Source organism: Rhinopithecus bieti, unplaced genomic scaffold (genome assembly GCF_001698545.2).
Source record: "Rhinopithecus bieti isolate Rb0 unplaced genomic scaffold, ASM169854v2 scaffold_25291, whole genome shotgun sequence".
Taxonomy (NCBI): Eukaryota; Metazoa; Chordata; class Mammalia; order Primates; family Cercopithecidae; genus Rhinopithecus; species Rhinopithecus bieti.
Window position 1 is genome coordinate 513,423 of NW_016811667.1, and position 16,094 is coordinate 529,516.

General features: G+C 44.5%; 1 protein-coding gene across 47 annotated transcripts in view; it reads left to right on the forward strand.

Annotated features, from left to right (window-relative positions):
- The first annotated feature begins 15,950 nt into the window (after positions 1 to 15,950).
- SORBS1 (sorbin and SH3 domain containing 1) overlaps positions 15,951 to 16,094 on the forward strand; it is a 259,100-nt gene continuing 258,956 nt past the window's right edge. For 45 of the 47 annotated variants that reach the window (XM_017894526.1, XM_017894534.1, XM_017894551.1 and 42 more), the window contains exon 1: positions 15,951 to 16,045. The gene's annotated coding sequence lies outside the window, so the exon portion shown is untranslated. The remainder of the gene's footprint in view (positions 16,046 to 16,094) is intronic. The other 2 variants (XM_017894527.1, XM_017894528.1) reach the window with 2 other exon arrangements.

The window sequence follows — 16,094 nt, forward strand, 5'->3', positions numbered from 1 at the left end:
AAAAAAAAAAAAAAAAAAAAAAAAAAAAAAAAAAAAAAACCAAAAAACAAATAGCAGAAACAATCAAAATTCCTTTATACTCCTTCTTAATTTCAATCTGTTTCCTCCTTCCCTGGAGAAAATTTTTCCCATACATTTTCTATACTTCTTTTTCTTTTTTGAGACAGAGTCTCGCTCTGTTGCCCAGGCTGGAGTGCAGTGGCGCCATCTCGGCTCGCTGCAAGCTCCGCCTCCTGGGTTCACGCCATTCTCCTGCCTCAGTCTCCAAGTAGCTGGGACTACAGGCGCCCGCCACTACGCCTGGCTAATTTTTTTGTATTTTCAGTAGAGACAGGGTTTCACCGTGTTAGCCAGGATGGTCTGGATCTCCTGACCTCGTGATCTGTTCACCTTGGCTTCCCAAAGTGCTGGGATTACAGGCGTGAGCCACTGTGCCTGGCCTCTATACTTTTTACATGTAAGTCAACATAAACAATGTATAATATTGTTTCAGTTTTTTTTTTTTTTGAGATTGAGTTGCCATTTTGCCCAGGCTGGAGTGCAGTGGCAGGATCAGGGCTCCCTGAAGCCTCTGTCTTTCAGGCTAAAGCAGTCCTCCCACCTCAGCCTCTGGAGTAGCTGGGACTGCACTAGCTAATTTTTGTATTTTGGTAGAGACAGAGTTTTGTCATGTTGCCCAGGCTGATCTCAAACTCCTCGGCTCAAGCAGTCCATAGGCCTTGGCCTTGAAAAGTGCTGGGATTACAGGTGTGAGCCACTGCTTCTGGCCTTAGAGCTTTTAACTTCTCAAAAATGACTTTGAATTATATATTAACACCTGGCTCTGCAAATTACCTTTTTATTAACCTTATATTAACAATTATTTGTGTTGCTACATTAATCTCTAGTTTATTCATTTTAACGGCTATATAGTATTCCATTTCATAAAAATACTACAGTAAGAGGTTTTAAAATAATGTTTTGTATTTTTTTGTTATCTTCTTCTCCCTGAAATACCACAGTAAAATAATATTTTGGAATATATCTTAACAATATGAGGAAATACGATATTAAATGAAATAAGATGTAGAATGTTATTTACAGTATGTCACAAAACATATATGCAAGGCAAAATACTATAACAACAAATGTTAAAATGTTAGCAAGCAATGTTTTTTTTTTTGAGAAGGAGTTTCTCTTTTGTTGCCCAGACTGGAGTGCAAAGGTGCAATCTCAGCTCACTGAAACCTCTGCCTCCAAGATTCAAGCGATTCTCCTGCCTCAGCCTCCCGAGTAGCTGGGACTACTGGTGTGCACCACCACACTTGGCTAATTTTTTGGTATTTTTAGTAGAAACGGGGTTTCACTATGTTGGTCAGGCTGGTCTTGAACTCCTGACCTCAGATGATCCACCTGCCTTGGGCTCCCAAAGTGTTAGGATTATAGGCATGAGCCACTGTGCCCAGCCACTTTTTTTTTTTTTTTTTAATACAGGGTCTTGCCCTGTTGCCCAGGCTACAGTTCTGGGCACTGGCATGGTTCACTGCAGCCTTGAGCTCCTGGGCTGAAGAGATCCTCCCACCTCAGCCTCCTGAGTAGCTGAGGCTGCAGGTGCATGTCACCATGCCTGGCTATTTACTTTTATTTGCTTCTGTAGAGACAGGGTCTCACTATGCTGCCTGGGCTGGTCCTCAATGCCTGACCTCAAGCCATCCTTCCACCTTGGCCTCTCAAAGTGCCAAGATTACAGGCATAAGCCACCATATCAGCAACAATGCTATTTTTGGATTGTGGGATTATAGATACTTTCCCATATTTCCTAAACCTGGTACAATGAATAAGCATTGATATTATAATTTCTTAAAAGTTACAAATAAAAGCATGCAGTACTACTGAAACTGGAGTTTGAGCTATGTAATCCGTGAAATTATCACATCCCTCTCCACCACTGTTGGCAGAGCCCCTCCATAATCTCTAAATAGCCCCACCCTACTTCTGCCCAGGGGTCTCTCAGGGGCAGCAGCTGTCTCTGCAGCTCCCATATCTCCCTGGTCTCTCTGTGGCACTTTGGGTTGGTTTTTCTGATGCCTGATACCAGCAGCACAATTGCAAGATTGGCTATAATTATGCCTGCAGTGATATTATGGGATTGGATATAAATATTCTTGCTACATGTGAACAGGGTTTATTTCTGTCCACAGTTTACCATCTGGTTGCAGCACACCCTTTTCTAGCTGGGACAGAGGGAGAAGAGCACTATTCAATCCAGAGGTGAAACGGGAGTTGGATTAGAGGTTTTAAGTAATCAGCTTCTGGAAAATCATCTCAACATGTGTGATGCTGATGGGGCCATCATGTCAGGAATCATAGGAAAGAGGCAGAAGTTCCTATCAGGTTTTTTTTTCCTATCAGAAGTTCCTATCAGAAGTCCCTAACGTAGAGGGGGCAGGCAAAGAGATCTCCATTTCTGTCCCTGCTCTGAGCTCAGCATGAAGCTCAGTCAGGCTGGCTCAGACCTTCCTAAGTCACAGTGCTCCCGTGGATGTGATGCTCCCCTGTGCACAGAGGTACCCACATCTCTACCTTCTGCCTTGATCTCCCTCTCCAGGCCAAGTCCTACATTTTCTCCTGCCTGCTGGATAGTTCCATCTGCCTGCCCTGCTGTACCATCAAACTAGATTCAGAATTATTTGTTCTTAGATGCCCAAACTAGTTATTTTTCCTGACTTTACTGTTTCTCTTAACAGCCACACCATGGTCCTAGTCACCTAGGGGGATATCTTTGGTCACCTTCTGCCTAGGACCTGGTATTCCAGCAGAAGGCAAGTCGTGCCACACCTTCCTTGATGAACTTAGTGGCCGATCTAGTAGAGTTCCTGGTTGTCAGTGATTAACAAATGCTTGTTGGATGAATGAATGAGTCGATGAATGAAATATCTCTTCCTTTCCATTCCTCATGGTCACCTCCCTTGTTCCAGCCCTTATTACCTCACACGTGGACTGTTGCAGCAACCTCTCAACTGGTTGTTCTGTCTCTGATCTTTCTCAGCTCCAGTTCCTCCTGCTCCTGCCACCAGGCGGGTTGTCTTTATGTACCACCTGCATCTCACCCGTTCCCTGTTTAAAAACCTTGGTGACTCCTCACTGGCTACCACATAAATTCAAAGTCATGAGCTTAGCTTTCAAAGCCACTGCACTCCAGCCCCAATTAATATCTCTAGCGTGTGACTAAAATTACTCACATTCCTGACCCTGTGTTCTGTTCTCACACATCTTTCACTTGACCATCTCCGTGGCTATGCTTAGGCCATTGTCTTAGTTTGAACTGATGTTGCCATTTCCATCTGTTCTCCAAACCTTCCCATCTTTCAGAACCCAGCTCACATTCCTTCCCTTCCACCAAGTTTGCTCAGGTTATCCCACCCCTGAATTCCTGGCCTAGGGCTTACTGTCTATGCTATTGTTGGAAAATTAATCATGTTCTGCCTTGTGCCATGTTTAAATAAACTTATTGTTTATCCTTTGTTTTTGTTTTACCCTTTTCTATGCTTGTCTTAGTTTTCTAACTAGATCATACAGTCTTTGCAGGGGAGACTGTTCTGTCTTAGGGACATTTTTGTTTGGGTGCTTTTGTGCTTTATCCATCCCCTCCTCCATGTCCATTTCCCACCATGACGTGTGACCTGGACCAGACATTCATAGTACCCAATCCCCTTGTCACATTGATTATTCCAGGGATGACTCGTCATGGTCCATGACCCCAACTCATCCAACCCCGGTCTTTTCCCAGTATTTGTCTCACTGAAGCTGGTGGGGAAAGATAATCTCACCTCTAGGTTCCCAGAAGTGGAAAGGTATGAATCTGGGACCACCATGTTCCCCTTCAAGTGGAAAAAGGTGGAGGTGTCCTGGTTTGCAGTAGGAGAGTATGTGGCCAACACCCAAAGAAAAGCAGTCAGAACTGAAAAGAGAGAGCTCTGACAATGGCTCTTGGATTGCTGGATCAAATTGTGCCTAGAGCCAGATTTACCCTTAACATTTTAATTACCAAGCCAGCAAATATCCTATAGAGGCTAATACACCTTTATTACTTTGTGTATTGTTATTAAAATTTTCTGAGGATAAATGTGCTGTTAATAATTTTAGACAGTTTTGAGTGCAGAAAAATTTAAGGAAAAAAATGATAATCATCCATATCCCCACCAGCCAAAGTTACTGCTGTCTACATTTGGCATGCTTTTTTAAATTTAATCCTTTTTTCTGTGGGTTTTTTTTTTTAATATATAAAGCAATGTCACTGTACTGTATGTTCGGTTTTATATTCTGCTTTTCTTTCTAATCACTATATTGTAAGTAGTTCAGCATTCAGTGTTTTATAAACTAGTCTTCAAATTGTTTATGTTTTTCTCTTAAAACTGTTCTTATTTTTTTAACTTTTGAAGAGGGGGCTAAGATGAGAGAGAGAGGGAGGGAGGGAGGGAGGGATTAGGGGAGAGATGAGAGAGTTGCAAGGAGAATACATGAGAGAGAAAGAAAAGAAAGCAGAGATGATCCTCGTCTGTTTTCTTAGAAGTCCATATTTTATGCTGCCTGGTTCCAGAGAAGATTTAAGGTACTATTGTCCTGGCAGCCTTAGAACAGCTCTCCAGTTTCTTTTTCAGTGGTGGTGGCTGCAGTGGCTGCTGTTGTTCCGAGTGTCTGTGCCCCTGAGGCTGAGCCAGAGCCGGCTTCTGCAGGCTGCAATTCAAGATGGCCAATTCGCAATCCTAGCAAAATCAATCTATTGGAAACTAATGAGGCACAAATAGTTCATGCACTTTGAGGCTGATCTGCCAAATGAGATAAACAGGGCTCAATCAGCACGGAAAATCAGTGATGCAAAAATTCATTTCAATCTAGCATTATTTCCCCCTGGGATGCCCACGACATCACATTCTATTGTTTTGATGCTTCTGTGGCAATTCTTGTCTAAGCTTCTGTAGACCAGGCCAGGCAAACTCCCTCACTCAGGGTTTTACGCTTCCAGAGACTTGTAAACGCTAAGATTTGGTGGCTAAGACGGGGAGGTCTGGGCAGCCAATATGTGCAAGAAGCAAAGATTTTCTGTTTTGTAAACAACACTAACCTCTTGTTTCTAAACCATCTTCTGTATTAGGCAATGTAATTAGCAAATAATATGATTATGAACTCTGCATGAGAGCAAATCACAAAAGTATTATACAATTAATTCACATTTATAACACAAAATGCAAAGTAATATTTTAAAATCCTATCATTTTGTGCCACTAAGTTTATTTTCCTTAAATGTTACACTAGCAAGATATGATCATTGCCAAAATTTAAAAGTACTGATAAGCAGAAATAAAAAAATTAAGTCATCTTTTTTTTTTTTTTTTTTATTCTTGGAGACAGAATCTTGCTCTGTCACCCAGGCTGAAGTGCAGCGGTGCAATCTTGGCTCACTGCAACCTCCACCTTCCAGGTTGAAGTGATTCTTGTACCTCAGCCTCCCAAGTAGCTGTGATTACAGGCATGCACCACCACAGCCGGCTAATGTTTGTGTTTTTAGTAGAGATGTTTCACCAGGTTGGCCAGGCTGGTCTTGAACTCCCAAGTTCAGGCAATCCGCCCTCCTTGGCCTCCCAAAATACTAGGATTATAGGTGTGAGCCACTGCACCCGGCCTCTGTTATATATTTTTTTAAAAACAGGGTTCCACTCTCTTTCCCAGGCTGGAGTGTGGTGGTGCAATCATAGCTCACTGCAGCCTTGGACTCTTGGGCTCAAGCGATCCTCCTACTCAGCCTCCCAAAGAGCTGGGACTACAGGCTTGTGCAACTATGCCTGGTCATTTTTTTTTTTTTTTTTTTGGGGTAGTCACGGGGTCTTGCTATGTCGTCATGCTAGTCTTGAATTCTTGGCTTCAATTAATCCTCTAGCCTCAGTCTCCCAAGGTGCTAGGGTTACAGGTGTAAGCCACCATACCTAGTCCTTCATCTCTATTAAATTTTATTTATACTTGCCAAATTTTTTTCCATGCAGAATTATTTAAAAAATAAGATCATGTGATTCATGCTGTTGTATAACCCACTTTAAAAAGTTGTAATTTGTTGGAAGTTGCCTATTCGATAATAAAGAGGCCTTTTCTGCTGTCACAGTGTTGCTTGGATGGGTAAAGCCTCTGTTGATGCCCTGTGTGTTCAGAAACCCACTTGCTTCTTGAGAGGCCTAATTAGAATAGATGGTTTGGCTTAGAAAAGTAAGGAAGGAATCAGGAAACACCAAGTCTGATCCTGATAAGGGGTGTCCTGCTGAAACTGGGTTCCAGGCAAGGAGCTAAGTCTGACAGGCCTAATCAGTCAGCTAGCTCTACCACAACCACTGGGGATAAATGTCCACCCACCTTCCCCTATGGGGTCATCAGGTTAAACCCAAGGATGGCCAGCAAACTGAGGTCTGAGATCCAAGGCCCAGCCTAACAAAGAAGACACAGGGTGGGGCCATCCTGGGGTCCTGTAGAACCCATGGGGAATGTGAAATCATTGACCCTCTCCTTGAGAGTGAAGACTGAATCAATTTGTACTAGCCTTAGTGCCCGGTAGAGGAGAAATTCAGTAAATATTTTAGAATACAGGAATGATGGTTCTACTTCTTCCTAATTATCTTTCTAGCTTTGGCTCAGACATTATTTCCTCCAGGAAGTCTTCTCTAAGCAACCACCCCTTTATTCATCATTTCTACCCTCATTCTTGAATAAATGCTCTTCACTGAGACTCATGCAACTCAACAATCAAAAGATGAATAATCCAGCTAAAAAGGCAAAATATTTGAATGGACATATCTTCAGAGAAGATATATAAGTGGCCAATAAATACATGAAAAGATTCTCAACATCACTTGTCATTAGAGAAATGCAAATCAAAACCACAATAAGAAGCCAGGCAGGGTGGTGAGTGCTTGTAGTCCCAACTACTCAGAAGGCTTAGGTGGGAGGATCACTTGAGGCCAGGAGTTCGAGGCTGCAATGTGCTGTGATTACATCTGTGAATAGCCACTGCACTGTAGCCTGGGCAGCATAGAGAGACTCCGTCTCTAATCAAAATAAAAGAAAAATAAAAATCAACCAACCAACCAGAATGAGATACCACTTTATACCTGCTGAGATGGCTATAGTAAAAATTACACACAATAACAGGTATTGGTGGGGATTTGGAGAAATTGCAACTCATACATTACTGGTGTGAATGTAAAATGGTGCAGCTGCTTTGGAAAACAGTCTGGCAGTTTCTCCAAAACTTAAACATAGAGTTCCCATATGAGTCAGCAACTCCACTCCTAGGTATATACACAAGAAACTTGAAAACATATGTTCATACAAAAACTTGTACATAAATGTTCATAGCAGCATTATTCATAGCAGGAGAAAAGTGGAAACAACCCCAAATGTCTGTCAGCTGAGGAATGGATGAATAAACTGTGGTATAGACGTACAATGGAATATTATTCAGCCATAAAAAGGGGCAAGATGCTGATACATGCTACAACAAGGATGAAACTTGAAAACATTATGCTAAATGAATGAGGCCAGATGCAAAAGGCCATATATAATATGGTTCCATTTATATGAGGTGTCCTGAATAGGCAAATCTATAGAGATGGAAAGTATATTAGTTATCACCAGGGATTGGGGAGAAGGAAAATGGGGAGTGACTGCTAATAGATATAACTTTTTGTGCATGTGGTGATGAAATATTCTAGAATTTGATTGTGGTGATGTCTGCACAACCTTATGACTATACTAAAAATCACTGGATTATACACTTTAAAACAGTAAATTTCATGTATGTGAATTTTATCTCAAAAAAAAGAGAAGAGTGTGTCTGTCACATTGTCTTGTGATTGACTGTGTATTTATTAGTCTTTCCACTCAGTTGTGTCTTCAGGACAGGATCCTTATTTTCTGGTTCTCCAACACTGAGACCTGGAACACAGTAGGCACATGATGTTGGTTAACTGAACAGTTTGAGAGTTCTCTTTCTGCAATCCCAGGGCCACCTGTCTGGTTGCTCCCCACCCTCTGAGAACTATTTGAGAGTTAGCAGCCCTAGTCCAGGTATAACATCCTCTGGAATCAAAGAGTGGGACTCATCCACCCAGTGGCCTATGGTTTGTATGCCAACTGGGGGAACCATGTTGTTTAATATATTGAGCCTTGTCAATAGGGGTCACACTGAACCCAAGTAAAGGGGCTGCCACTGACCCCTTGGGAGTCGTTACTCTGCTCCCGTTGGAGGATTCACCGTGAATAACCCTTCCTCTCTGGAGGAGGCAGCCTGGGCTGCAACAGGTTCTGGAAACCTGGTTCTAGCATGCTGTCTGTTTCTGCTCTACTTCCTCTTCAAGGTCAAATGAAGAAGTCCTTGGTTCTTTTGGCCTAAGGGAGGAGATAGGTATCTCTGTCCAGTTCTCCCGTCAACAAAGTCCAGTTGCCCTCACTCCCTTTCGCTGTAGGACATGGTTTTTTCCAGAATATCTCCTTTTTACAAACTGAGCCACAGAAACAGGTAGGTCATGCAAGCATGGCTTAGATTTGTCCATTTAAAGAGGGCTCCAAACATCCCTGGAAACAGAGGACTTTCCCAGGCCTCCTCTGAGAGACAGCCTACGTACACTTGAATGAACCACTTGTTTCAGACAGTTGGTCGAGCAGGTGGTAAGATCCCTACGGGGCATGGCCAGGTGACCAGAGATGGTTACTAAACTGCCCTTCAAGAAAGTGGGTCGAGGTAACTCAAGGTTTAGGCTTTGCTTAGAGGGGGCAGGGAAAGCAAGTTCGGGGACAGGACAGACTTGCTGAGGTAATGGAGAAGGGGCTGATACCCAATGCGCGGTCCAGCCACCTTCACTTCTGCCCTGCCCCACTCCCCCAAGCACTCCGCATCTCCACTTGAGAAATGCTGAAGAAGTGGAATTAATTTTCCCAGGGCACCCCTGTGACTTGATTTGGTCCTGTGTAATGAGTTCCCTCAGTGAACTCTTCCAATCACCTCTGACAAGCTTCCAGCGGCTTCCAGAACATCAGTTATTCTCTTAACACCATTGTTGTTGATTTTTTAACCTTGTTAGGGTTATATTAGTGAGGCTAGTTGCTCAGTTTCTGAAGTTGCAGTGTTTTTTTCTCAGTCTATCAAGATGATCTCACTTTCTCTCTCACTTTCTCTGGCTCTCTCCCAATTTCCCTGTGCCACCTTCTTCTTCCTCCTCTCTCTCTCCTTACTCCTCCTTCCTGACACTTCTCCTCATCTCTCCAGCCTCAATCACAATGCCTCTTCTAGAGTTATCAGCTGTATCCTCCAACCTAAAAATGGTTTTCTCAAGTAAACACTTCATTAATGTAATTACTTTAAAGTAGGAAGTCTTCTAAGGTCAACGCAGCATGTTCTGAACAATAAATCCCCTGCCCCAGTCAGAAAAAAACTGATCTCTCAGCAGCTGTCTTCAGATTGGCACCTTGTCTTACCCTCTCCCAAACCCCAACCTTCCACTGACACAGTAGAAGTTGACAGAAGTGTATTCTGTACTCTCAAAGGTCCATCGAGGTCAACTTCCTTCTTTCCCCCTCCCTCTTTCCTTCCTTCCTTCCTCCCCTCCCCTCTCTTCCCTTCTTGTTCCCTCCCCTCCGCTCCCCCTCCTCTCTCCTCTATCCTCACCTCCTCTCCCCTCCCATCCCCTTCCTTCCTTCCTTCCTTTCTTCTTTTCTTCCTTTTTTACAGGATTTTGCTTGCCTGCCCGCCTGCCTTCCTTCCTTCCTTCCTCCCTCCCTCCCTCTCTCCTTCCCTCTTTTCTTCTTTTTTTTTTTTTTTACAGGATTTTGCTCTGTTGCCCAGGCTGGAGTGCAACAATGTGATCATGGCTCACTGGAGGCTGGAACTTCTGGGCTCAAGTGATCCTCCTGTCTGAGCCTCCTGAGTAGCTAAGACTGCAGGTACACACCACCATGCCCAGCTAATATCTATGGTTTTTTTTTTTTTTTTTTTTTTTTTTTTTTTTTTTTTTTTGAGACACAGTCTCACTCTGTTGCCCAGGCTGGAGTGCAGTGGCATGATCTCGGCTCACTGCAACCTCCACTTCCTGGGTTCCAGCAATTCTCTTGCCTCAGCCTCCTGAGTAACTGGGATTACAGGCACCTGCCACAATGCCTGGATAATTTTTGTATTTTTAGAAGAGATGGGTTTTCGCCATGTTGGCCAGGCTGGTCTCAAACTCCTGGCCTCAAGTGATTCACCCGCCTCACCCTCCCAAAGTGCTGAGATTATAGGTGTGAGCCACCGTGCCTGGCCTTGGCCAGTTAATTTTTAAAAATTTCTTTGTAGAGATAATGTCTTCCTCTGTTGCCCAGGCTAGTCTCAAACTCCTGGCCTCAGGTGCAGTCCTGCCTCAGTCTCCGAAAGCACTGAGATTATAGGAATGAGCCACTGTGCCTCGCCAGGCCAACATTTTAAATGTCTTTGGCTATCTAATAGAATAAAATAATCTCCAAGCCAAACCTTGGATATTTGGTCAAATATAATACAATATTTGGGGTGCTCTTATGTGTACAAGTTTTCTCCCAAGCAACAACACAAGACACACTGGACAAGTGTTTTTATTTTTATTTTCTTTTAGATATAGCATCTTGCTCTGTTACCCAGGCTGGAGTGCAGTGGTGCAATCATAGCTCACTGTAACCTCAAACTCCTAAGATCAAGTGACCTCCCAACTCAGCCTCCCAAAGCACTGGGATTACAGGCGTGCACCAGTGTGCCAGCCAGAGTCAGTGTTTATAGATTGATAAACAGAGGCCCTGTGAACAGAGTCCTGGGGTTACTCATACTCATCCTAGCCCTGCTTCCCAAGCACAGTAATCCCTCCTGCTCCTCTGGTTTTCTACCTGGCCCCATAGACCTCTTCTGACCTACTCCACCATTTCACCAAACTTCCCTAAAGCATCGTCCACCAGCATTAACCTCTAAGGAATGTGGAATTCTTGGCTCAGGCATTCCATCATCTTCAAATCAGTTCCGTGCCCTGAGGCACGTGTGTGTAGATTTGCTTTTTTCTCAGTAATTAATCAGTAAGAAACAAGACAATCAGTTATTTAAGGAGCTTTGCTCTTTCCACTACTTGCTTCGCTTTCTGCAAGATGCTACAGAAGGCATTAGACAAACGTCATCAAGGGGTTTTTGGTGATACAGCAGCAAAACTCTGATTCATAACTCCCTTTCTCTCATTTGATTTTCTTCTTTTCTCCTGGCATTCTCCAGCATGACATCTCTGAAAACGACTATGGTCAATATTTTGGGTAACTGGGAAAACAGCTTATCAAAACCAACGTATTCTAAGGTGTCTTTCTCAACACTGCCTCCTAGTAATGTTAAAATAATATTCACTTATTGATGTGAATATTAACACTTATGTGTGTCAGGCAGTGTAGGCACTATCCATGCATGATCTCATCTTCAGCTTGCAAGTAAACCTATGGAGGGTTGTGTTTCCTCCAGGTTACAGATGAGGGAAGTCTGCACACTAGGCACTGAACTAGCATTCTGCCAGGTGTCTCTGGAGCCCGCAGCCTTAACTGTTATGCTACTGCCAGCTCCAGAGCCTCTAGTTTATTTCCCTCTCTCCCAGTCTGTGTGGCTCTGAAGATGAAGTAAAGGCTGATGACTCTGGACTGTCCTCTGAAAAATCCTGCTCCCTCCTTTCCTAATTCCTCACACTTATGGCCTGCTTGGGGGATGCTTCCCACAGCACGTTTATGATTCTGGTTTGTGTGCATGACTCTCTGCCTGATATTTTTATTTCCCTCCAACAGTGGAAGGACTGCTGGGAATAATCTGATACACATGAAGAGAAAACGAGGAGTTACTAATAAGATTAAATTAAACTTAAGCACATTTTAAACAGCGTGTAAAACACAGGACTAAGCACTGTTTGAGATGAGCAGACACAAGGCACGACCTCATGGAATTTACAATCTGCTGGGGAGAGGAAATGAGGGATAAGACTACACACAAATATACAGGAGTTTATGCCAAATATGGCAAGTTCCATGAGAAAGGAAGAAATGAAGCACTGTAGGGCTGGAAGGCAGGAGTCCTCCCGTTTCCCTGGGGACCCAGGTTTAAGAGAAACTGTGGAGACTGAGACTGGAGAATGGGAAGTTTTACTCAAGGCTCAGTCACTGATGCACTGACAAGGCCTCGAGGTTCACCCTCCCCAGGACAAGTTACATAATTTACAGGGCTCAGTTCAAAAATTAAAGGCAGGGCCCTTTGTTCAAAAATGAAGAATTTCAAGATGGTGACGGCAGAGCATGTAATCAAGTGTGGGGCCTGCCTCAGCACAGGCTGCATCCCCACAGGGCTGGCCCTGCTCAAACGAACCTCCCTGGGCCTCTGGTTCCTTAGGGCTCACCTTTGGGAAGTAGGGAGCAAGTATGTCCCTCACCACCCTGTAGCCAGCACCTAGTTCAGGGCCAGATGAATCCATGAATGACTGGAGATAGGATGAACTAACACGATTACACCTGATGATTTCTTGGGTTGCTTTCAGTGTTAAGACATTGAAAGACTGGCCAGGCGCAGTGGTTCACGCCTGTAATCCCAGCACTTGGGGAGGCTGAGGTGGGCAGATTGCTTGAGTTTAGGAGTTCGAGACCAGCCTGGCAAAATGGTGAAACTCTGTCTCTACCCAAAATACAAAAAATTAGCTGGCCACAGTGGCCTGTGCCTGTAGTCCCAGCTACTTGGGAGGGTGAGGCAGGAGGATCCCTTGAGCTCAGAAGTTCAAGGCTGCAGTGAGCCGAGATTGCACCATTGCATTCCAGCCTGGGTGACAGGAGTGAGTGAAACCCTGTCTCAAAAACAGAAACAAAAACAGAAACACAATCCGTCAAAAGACAGTGACTTTGAACATTTCTTGGAGGAAACACCTGAGATGAGTCCTGAAGGACAGTAGGATTTTTCTTTTTTTCTTTTTTTTTTTGAGATGGAGTCTTGCTCTGTCGCCAGGCTGGAGTGCAGTGGTGTGCTCTCGGCTCACTGCAACCTCCACCTCCTGGGTTCAAGCGATTGTCCTGCCTCAGCCTCCTGAGTAGCTGGGATTACAGGCGTGTGCCACCACGCCCAGCTAATTTTTTGTATTTTCAGTAGAGACAGGGTTTCACCATGTTGGCCAGGCTGGTCTCAAACTCTTGACCTTGTGATCCACCTGCCTTGGCCTCTCAAAGTGCTGGGATTACTGCGTGAGTCACCAGTAGGATTTTTCTTTCTGTTTTCTCCACTTTCCTTCTCTCTTGACTTTCCACTATTTTTCCATTTCTTTCATAAATCCTAATGGCAATGTTATGCCTTACAGTGAGACAAGCAACAGTGACACAGACTGGAAATAGCAGAGAGGTTCAATATTTGAGGGATGACTTGAAGCCTTAGATGGTATAGTTGATTCCTTGAGATGGTATAGTTGAAATCTTCATTGATAGAGTCTGGTCTTTCATCTTAAAATTATTTTGTTTTATTTTCTTTTTTTTGTTGTTGTTGTTTTATTTTCATTAGACAAGTTGGTAGATGTTTGTGAAGAAAAAAATCAGAAAACTATAGATGAGCAAAAATAATTACTTGCAGTCCCATAAGAATAGTTCTAATGGGATTGCAGTATAAAACTAGTTTTCAATCTATTTTTCCATTCAATAATCTGAGCATCTTTTTTTTTTTTTTTTTTGAGATGGAGTCTCGTTCTGTTGCCCAGGCTGGAGTGCAGTGGCACAGTCTTGGCTCACTGCAACCTCTGCCTCCCAGGCTCAAGCAATCCTCCTGCCTCAGCCTCCCAAGAAGCTAGGACCACAGGTGCATGCCTCCATGCCCAGCTAACTTTGGATTTTTTAGTAGAGATGGGGTTTCACCATGTTTCCCAGGCTGGTCTCGAACTCCTGAGCTCAGGCGATCCGCCCCTGCCCACCTTGGCCTCCCAGAGTGTTGGGATTACAGGCATGAGCCACCACACCCAGCCTATTAGGAGCATCTTTATGTGTCAATAAACCTCTTCATTTTTTGTAGCTATTAATATATGATCTTCTGTCATATGGTTGTACTATCATTAACCAATGCACTCAAATTGGATATTTGGATTGCTTTGAATTTTTTTTTTTTTTTTTTTTTGGCTATTCTAAAATGGTGTTGCCCTGAATTTGCTGGGTAAGTAACCAGTCTCTCTACCCTTTGTTTTCCACCTCTGTGGATAACCTCAGGATAACAATACTATTCCCACCTGGGGTTGTGTGGTGGATGTGAGTTAATGCATATGAAGCTCTTAGCACAAGTACAGTACAGTGCATAGCAGCCTAGATGTGCTTAATAAGTATTAGCTGTTTTATTACTTTATAGCCCAGAGAGAGCTGTCTTTACTCAGATTGTGGAGTAAATAGGAGAGCCTGGGAAGTGTTCTTTGAAAAGCTGCAGGATAAGGTGCAGGTAGGGGAAGGTGTGGGCTGGGGACTCCCTAGGTTGAGTAGTTCCCCAGTGTTTTCTCATTTGTACAGTAAGCTTCCAGATGGCTAGGAGTCTTCTTCTTCTTCTTTTTTAATACACAGCAGAGGACACCAGGTGGTCACCAAAGACAAAGGGTCACCGTTCCCTGACATCTAAGAATCTTTGCTGATGAACTTCTGATCAGTCTGTGCAGTCATCAAGGCCAGTCTTTACCCCAGCACCCACAGCCTGTTCACTGGGAACGTGTTCTGGCTGAATATTCTTGCAAGGGCAGTTGACAAAAATCAGTTGTGCTCAGCCCAAGGGGCGACTGTCTTATCTTCAGGGATGTGGGAAGCTGGGCATGGAGGGAGCGAGTTCCACACCAGTACTTGCTGGCTCTGCGACCTTGGGCCAGCAGTTTCCCCACTCTGATCCCTGTCTCTGTAACTCTGAGGGGGACTAGAGGAGGTTAGGAGAATAGTATAGCACAGTGGTTAGCTCTGAACACCATCTAACACAGTGCCTTCCCTCCACTTGCAATGACCCTGTTGCATTGTATGCACTCTACTTTTCACATTGCAGAGGATCTTATTTATTTACTTGTTTGTCTCCACTAAAATGGAAACTTCCTGAGGGAAAGGGCCTTGCCTGTCTTGTTCTCTGCAGTTAACACCGGGGTCCAGCAATGCCACAGAGCCTCTAAATATATGTGTGTTGCATGAGTGAAATCTCAGAGCCTGGGTTCAAATCCTGGTTGCACCACTTGCTGTGTGACCTCGGATAAGTCACTTAAACTACACCTCAGTTTTCCCGCATAAAAATAGTAATTATTTTCAGTTTTCTCACTAGAAAAATATGGATTAGTAATCGTTCCTCTCTTATCAGGCTAAGAAAATCAAATGAGGAAATATCCAGCAAGCATTAAGCACACTGGTTGGTACAGAGCACACGAATGATAACAGCAAAAGTTTATGTAGCACGACGGCCAGCAGGCACTGATCTAAATGCATCACCTATGTTAACTATGTTAATCTTCACTAGATTTTACGAAATCGGTACTATTATGCCATTTTACAGATGGGTAAACTGAGGCCCAGGGGTTAAATAATTTATCAGTTATTTCACGTCTAAGGTTCCTTCCAAGCTCCCCGTGGGCGACCCTTCTGAAGAACCAGAAGGCACGCCAGGCCAGCGTCCGGCCCGGCCAGGACGGAAAGGGTCAGTTGGCCCGCGCGCCGGTTACCGGCGGAGGCCGGCGGGCTCACAATGCCAGGAGCCAGGAGCCAGACGCTTCCCCGCCTCCCATCTGCGCACACGCCCCTTCCTGTCACTGCCGGGCCTGGCCCCGCCCCTTGGCTCCGCCCGCTGGCCAGGCGCTGCCAGAGTGGACGGTTCCAGAGGCATGCTAATGAGGGGGCGGGCACCGCAGCCCATTGGTTGTCCGCGGAGTGTCGGTGAAGTCAGCGCTGAGTCCCAGAAAAACAGAGCGGGGCCAGCTGCAGCGTGTAGTGCGAGTGGGGCGGACGCGCGCAGCCCGCCTGCCCGGCGACCAGCAAGGTAAGCCCGCGCCCGCCCGCCCGGCCGCGCTCGCCCGCTCGGCAGCGGC